Source organism: Apium graveolens, chromosome 11, assembly GCF_009905375.1.
Source record: "Apium graveolens cultivar Ventura chromosome 11, ASM990537v1, whole genome shotgun sequence".
NCBI classification, from domain to species: Eukaryota; Viridiplantae; Streptophyta; class Magnoliopsida; order Apiales; family Apiaceae; genus Apium; species Apium graveolens.
In genome coordinates, this window is record NC_133657.1 from 60518640 (window position 1) to 60526354 (window position 7715).

The window sequence follows — 7715 nt, forward strand, 5'->3', positions numbered from 1 at the left end:
GGCTGCAATAGCGGTGGCTGCATCAACTTCCAGAATACCTGCTACCTTGCCTGACGTCATCCTCTGAGTTGGGTTTTGATGCTCATTTGCAGCCATCGTCTCGATAAGATTATACGCCTCAGTATAGCTTTTAGCCCATAAGGCGCCTCCAGCTGCTGCATCGAGCATGGGCCGAGATTGGGCCCCCAAACCATTATAAAAACCAGTGATTACCATCCAATCCGGCATTCCATGATGTGGACATTTTCTCAACATTTCCTTGTAGCGTTCCCAAGCCTCGCACATAGATTCTGTAGGTTGCTGCGCAAACTGAGTAAGAGCACTCCTCATAGCAGCAGTCTTTGCCATTGGATAAAACTTCACCAGAAACTTTTGCGCAAGATCATGCCACGTAGTGATGGACCCAGCTGGTTCAGAATGTAACCAGTCTTTAGCCTTATCCCTCAGTGAGAATGGGAAAAGCCTCAACTTGATAGCCTCATCAGTCACGCCATTATACTTAAAAGTGCTGCAGATCTCGACAAAATTCCTTATGTGCATGTTGGGGTCTTCAGTTGCCGCTCCTCCAAAAGAAACATAATTCTGCACCATCTGAATAGTGCCCGGCTTGATTTCAAAGGTGTTAGCTTGAATAGCCGGATGAAGGATGCTTGACTGAATGTCATCAATTTTAGGCCGAGAAAAATCCATAAGAGCTGGATCAGCTTGAACAATACGATCTCCCATGTTTACTGGTTCTTTCTGCTCAGTTCCTGAATCCGAATCCTCAAAATCTAACTTCTCCGGAGTATCAAGAACTTCGTCTTTCTCTTCAACTGTATCTAAGGTCCTCTTGCAAGCACGAGAACGAGTTTGCATAAACGCTTGCTAAAGTACCTGAAACACAACCGAAAAGAGTAATTAACTACTACGTCCTAATCACTGAGTCCTAATGACCAATGATGGTAAGTACATAAACTAAACAAATACGCCGAGTCCCCGACAGTGGCGCCAAAAACTTGTTAGGGCGAAATCACACACTAATATTCACGCAAGTATACGCGTTCGCAAGTAATATAGAATACTTTCTAGTTCGTTCCCTCAGAGACTCAGACTAAGTTATTGTCTAATTAAACTCACTCACCAATGTATGATTACTTCTCAATGTTAAGATAACAACACTTAAAATTGTTGATTAAATATTAACTATAATTAACTAAATTAACCACTTAACTAACACTTCAATTTATCAATAATAAAACACTCATGAGATCACAACTTCATTATTAATTCCTTCTATAGCCATTGTTATTACCTTTAGCATGTGACAGTGATGATATTAATCGAATAACACGAAACTGATAAAAGCCAACTTTCATTGTACTAATACCATTCTACCAAACATCCACAATTAAGATAGAAGTTGAATAGTCATCAATTATGTTGAGTTCCTATATGTCTACAGAAATTGACAACACAACGATTTAAGCACAAGTTATCCCTTTTGATTACATAGGGCAAATAAAACTGTTAGAGTTACCCACTAATCATGCACAACGTACATGAACCTATGCTAGCATGGCAAGTTCTAAATCTCAAGATCCACTGTCGCTTCACAAGAGATTAACACCCTATCTTATATGTTCGCGACGCACATAAGACGAATACGCACAACCAATACTAGATATCATGCAATCATCACACACTAAAGTATTAAACGATTAACTAAAGAATTTCATAATAAATCCGTTGCAACCCCATGATCACGATTAGCCCATAATAGAACTTATCGCCATCATGGGTTCATATGAAATCATGATAAACAACACAAGAAAATAATAACTAAACTAATTATATTAAAACAGAGTACGTCACAAGAGTAAATAAGTCAAAGCAAGAAAACTAGCATCCAACGTTACAACGAAACAAGAATCACAAGAAAATATGCTTCCTCTTCGCGGCAGTGTGCTAAATCGGTCTTCTTCCTTATATCCTTCGCTTCTTGCGCAAAACACAATCTAAAACATAATCTCTTTCTTCTTCTCTATGAAAACGTCTCAAATCTACTTATATAATAGTCCCATAAAACTCAGATTACATAGAAGTTGGAAGCCAAATAGAAGTAGAAGTCTAAAATAATTCAGCTTTTTCCCCGACCCTGCGCGGCCGCTCAGCATTTCTGCGAAGGCGCGCAAGGCTGCTGCGCGGCCGCTCAGCATTGCTGCGCGGGCGCGCAGGACCCTACTGGAAAAATTCCAGGTTTGCTCCGTTTCTTCGCCGTAATCTGCCCGTTCTTTTCCTCTCGTAATGGTGAACACATGCCAAGGCTTATTCTTGATGATTCCTCCTCCGAAATGCAACTAATACCCTGAAATGCATAAACACTAGAAAAACGCATCAAATACACAAAATACTTGATTTCAAGACACCAATTTAAGCCATTTTAAGACGTTCTAAGTGGTATAAAATGCCACTTATCATTAAGCATGTTTAGAACTGCTGAAAATAACACGGTAAAGACATGAATTATGTCCATATTGATGGTGTACACATGGAATGTAAATTGGAAAGGAAAGTGGACAGGCAAGATGAATATTTGATCTTATTCAGTGCCAAACCAAAGTCGAATCCCAAAGGGCTTTGAAGCCTGGTAGTGGTGTTGCTAAAGGAGATAATTTTCATTTCTGTGGAAATAACTGGATGATTGGAAGTCAAATTATCGAGATTGTTTGGAAGATCTAAATAAGAAGACTAGCAATGGTCAAGCTTCAGGTATCGGGTTAGAATTGGAGCAAAAGTTGTTGCTCTAGTTGAAGGAACTCGATACCTAAATTTGCCCATATAGGAGAGATTGACAACTTGATAAATTGTTATTACGTGCCTGCCTTTAGGGGATACATTAAATCAATTTCTTATCTGGACAAGAAAGGTTTTCATTTTAATTAAATAAACAATAGTTATTTATTCTATTTTAATGATAAGGCTTATAATGTTGCACAATTAGTTAATAATTTATATGTTCTAAGATGACTCAAATCAAACATTACCTATACCATTATTGTTAAGTCATATTAATGAGAAACATATTTATGAGTTACATATAGATGGATACTTGGATAAGTTTGATTTTGAATCATATGAAAGATGCGAACTATAATGACTCGTGTATTTTTGAATTATTTAAATATATAACTATGGAAATTATTAAATAAATAAAATATGTGTATTGGTTTTGACCGCTATGTGTTGTTTGATTAGTAGCTATGTACGATTTATGGTGTACCGGGTTGTCCGCGTGATTAATTATGGAGTCGTATTGAATTGTTTTCACTTTCAAAAGTGGATTAAGTGCAAATTTATTTGCATAAATATTTGGTGTAATAACCCCCAAAATTTTGAACTTTTTGTAACCCTTATGAATAGTGTTTTTGCTGAATGAGAAAACTTTTCATGCCACACTATGTAGGGGTTCTGTTTTGGATATTCTGAGATTTTATTAGTACTCTATATGGTATATAAGTGTATATAAAGATCGTCAAAATCCAATTCCAAACACTTTGATTTTTCCCGGAAATCCACTAGATACGGAAGGAATTGAGTATAAGGTAACAGGATAAAAAGGATTTAAATTAAAGGATTATAAGATAGGATCATAAAAGGAATATAATGTATTGAGAAAGGTTAAGGAAACCCAAGTAAAAAGATCCCGGGTATGATCCCTCAAACGAGAAACGAGAACGAAAGTTAAGCGAACCGTATAACAGATCAGCGGTCATTAGGCAAACAATTAGGGAGTTAATCAAGGAGGTTAGGGATGATGAGGTCATCCAACCAATAAGAAGGGGGCAAGTAAGGGAAGATGACATCATAAACATGACATAAGCATGACATAAGGGGAAGGAGATGTGGTTGGTTTATAACCACACAAAGACAAGGTTAATAAGGTAATTAACCCAAAACTAATCAAAAGAAAATCAACCAACCAAAACAAAACAAATCAAACACAAAATCATTTTATTTCTCTTCACCAAGAAGCTTGCTCTCGGCTTTTTCCATTTTCAAAGAGAAGAATTTTCAAAATCCAAGTTCCAAGCTTCCTAAATTGGTAAGATAAATCTCTAGTAGTCCTTATGCATAGTTATGGCTATCTTATGAGTTTAAGCCTCCAATTCATTCTTAATCTTCTCCAAGAAATCAATGAAGAAGATAATGAATAGTGATTTCAAGGTTTTTAACTTGTTTTTTTCTTGTTTTTCCTTTAAGATCCAAGCATCTCTAAGACATCTCAAGGCTTCTTAAGGCTTCCTAGCTACTCACATCACTTCAAGGAAGGTATATCATCTCCAAACCCTAGCTTTACTTTGTATATTAGGATGATTTTGATAGTTATGGTTAAGAGTAGCTTGAAGCTTGTTTGTTTAGAGTTTGGGTTGGAATGGTGGTGAATTGAATGTTGAAATCTTATGGTTTAGCTAAAGGATTTAAGTATAGTTTAAATTCAAGTTTAAGAATAAGTATAATTGTTAATATTGAGTTGATTGGGGCTGTTGTAGTGTGATATGGATGGACTTTGGTTGTATGAATGGATTGGGGTTGTTTGGTGATTGAATTGGAATGGTATAAAATTGGGAAATCTCGTAAACATAGCCGTCGTAATGTCCGATTTACTTTAGACTGCTTTTGTTCATAACATTAGGACCCGAGAACTCCTTGCTAGGCTTTGACCATTGCCATGTTTAGATAGTTCATGTTACGAGCTTCGTTTTGATATGTGGTTCGTTTGATTCCGATGTACGGTTTAGGAGAAACGGCCGTTTTAAGTAACGACGTTTCGCGAACGAAACATTACCCATCGCCTTAGTTTGAAACATAGGTTAAAGACCTAAAAAGGGTTAATTAGTGTATGAAACAATTATGTTAAGTGTTTTATGCAGTTGGTAAGACACTCGCGAAGGAATCGCCTTAAAACTCGTAATTGTTAAATTATTAAAAATGGTGGAGCCGAGGGTACTCGAGTGACTTAAAAGAATCAGTAAGCACAAAGCGAGCGTTAGAGTCTAATTTGGTTAAAGTATAGATTTACAAGTGACTTTGGTTTAATTCCAACTCACATGTTGTTTATAGGTTACCAGACTCGTCCCAAGCCATTAATAACCCTCAGTCGCTCAGGCAAGTTTTCTACCCGTATAACTGTTGTTGTGATGTACATGTGTTTATGCATGATCTTGTGATAAATGCATATTTGTTATTAGCAAATTCTTGCGATATATTGTAGCATGTGATATGGTATATATGCATGCCTGTTTCATATTCTTGAATTATATATCTGTTGGTTCAAATGCTTATTAGTTGCATAATACCTATGCTAGAGATAAGCTGTTTTTGCGTATACCCTTAATATAGGGGATCAAAAGGTGAACTTTTTCTAAAACCGGGAGTCGAGGCTCCCGAGTATAATATATATATATATATATAGTTTTTAAAACTATGAATCAAATAAGGTTTATTCGATAACTTTATTTTATTAATGAATATTATTTTACATATTCATTCGAGGACATATGACTCCGCTTATTTTATTATTGAATATTATTTTGAATATTCATTCGAGGGCTTATGACTCTGAGTTATTTAATAATTAATAATCTTTATTTTATTAAAGAATAATGTGTCGGTAATCAAACTTACTTTTGATTATTCAAATAAAGATATTACTTTCGTATAAGTATATCTTTGGTTATTTAATAGTCATTTCAAGTATAAGTTTTACAACATCTACTTCAATTATTTTTATAAAGATTATTCTTTATGGGAATATCATTTAAATAATAATATTCAGATATTTTTTTTATATATTGGGACTGATTTATTTTATTAAATCAGCATCACTCCGAACATTTTTAATAATGTTTTGCGAGTCTTCAAAATGATTTTTAAAAGTTAGAGCGGATCCCAAAACTCATTTTTATATTTAAGATCCTACTTTCGAAGGGGATTTAAATACTCGCTCAAAACCTGAGGGATCCGGCTTTGTGGTGTGTTTTATATTCGTAGCAAGGTTGCTGTCTTGATAAAAGAATTTTGATTACTTACCCAACACTCGGGAAGTAAAATTCTTGGAACAAGTTAATCCATTAACAGGCATCGCCTGGGAAATATCGGTGAGTTTTCCTTTCCAACTAGATACGACTTCTTGGTGGAGCCGTATCAACAAGTTTCTACTTGGCGAAAGGGGGGATGAGCTTTACGTTTCAGAGTCATGGATTTCATCTGAACTAGGAGTGACGTAAGTGGTCGAGTGGCGCCGGCCCAGCCTTATTATATTGGCCCAAAATGGCCTGGAAGTTCCGCTAAGACGGACCATTCCTTAGGAGTCCAGTGTTCGGTTGACAAGTAAATCTGAAAGGTTCTCCTCTACATGTAGAAAATGGTGGGGTTGTACTACTGCGACTGATCATCGTAAGTGGTCTTCCTGGCGCGACAAACTCCCGTAATGAGTTCATCATCCAGTTGGATAATTCTGCAACACTACCCGTAGCATTTCAATCGAAAGGTTACGAATGGGTGGTTGCCGAAGCATTGACAGGGTCAAACAGTTTTATTGGTATTTCATTGAATGAAGTATCTCGTAACTTCATTTCTTTTAAAAATATTTCAAAGATTGAATATATTCAAGTTTTAATTTATGGTCTCATCTAGGGGATGACCTCTTGAATCTTATTATACTTTGAACAGTAGTAGTTCAAGTAGATTTCTAAAAATGGTATAAGTATAATGAAGTAATTGGTAACTTCATCTTCTTTTAAACTTATATCCAGGAAGTAATTACCTTACGCATGATAAAGGATTCTAGTAAGTATCCATTCAGATACTTGTATTATTGTTTACACTATATATTATCTTGCGAGCTGTAATGCTCACTCTTGCTTCATTTCTTCATCACACAACAACAGTTAGGAAAGATGGCCAGGCTCAAGCAGACCCAGCGCAAGAGCGTGGGAAGCGCCCCGCGCCTTCCCGTTGAGATCGTAGCTGCTATAGCTGCAGAGGTAGATCTATCTGTAGATCAGACATTCTACTTTTGGGAACCAAATATTGTATAATTATAACTTGTGGCAGATAATGGCAATTAACTGTAAATTTATCAAGTAATCATTTTGGGTTGTAATAACTTTTAAACTGTGGATTCAAAGACTTGTACTTGTTTCAATTTCATCTCTGAGACTATAACGGGTTGTGGTGTGTGTTAGTGTGGGGTCATAGCATAAGGTTATTTATTATTAATTAAGTGAAGTGATATTGTGGAAAGAAAGACCGTGACGACCCAGATTCCCAACCCCGGATCTGGGGGTGTTACAGAAATGGTATCAGAGCTAAGCATTATAAACCTCAGAGATGATGCGACGATATAATAACAAACTCACAAAGATAATAAGAACTCTTGCCAAGTTCATGGTCGGACTACTTAAAGTAGCGCTGACAGTTAAAACCCTTACGGGAACCCTTATAAGTATCATGATACTAACTTAGCTCGTTTAATGTGTAGGCGCATGAGATAGAGGACCCTGAGATGTTCGAGCGTGAGCATGATGAGGCACTGCTAGATATCGAGGATCAGGAGGAGCCTGAGATGGAGGAGGATGAGGAGGACCCCTCAGAGGAGTTAGAGACAGAGGTCATTACTATTTCAGATGAGGAGGACCCGGATAAGGTCCCAGTAGCTGAGGAGCGTGTTG

The 7715-nt window shown here is 36.6% G+C and overlaps 1 non-coding gene across 1 annotated transcript; it reads left to right on the forward strand.

Moving 5' to 3' along the window:
• The first annotated feature begins 226 nt into the window (after nucleotides 1-226).
• On the forward strand, nucleotides 227-333 carry LOC141698853 (small nucleolar RNA R71). The gene has a single exon (XR_012565352.1). It is a non-coding gene; the product is annotated as a small nucleolar RNA R71 (small nucleolar RNA).
• Nucleotides 334-7715: the final 7382 nt, after the last annotated feature.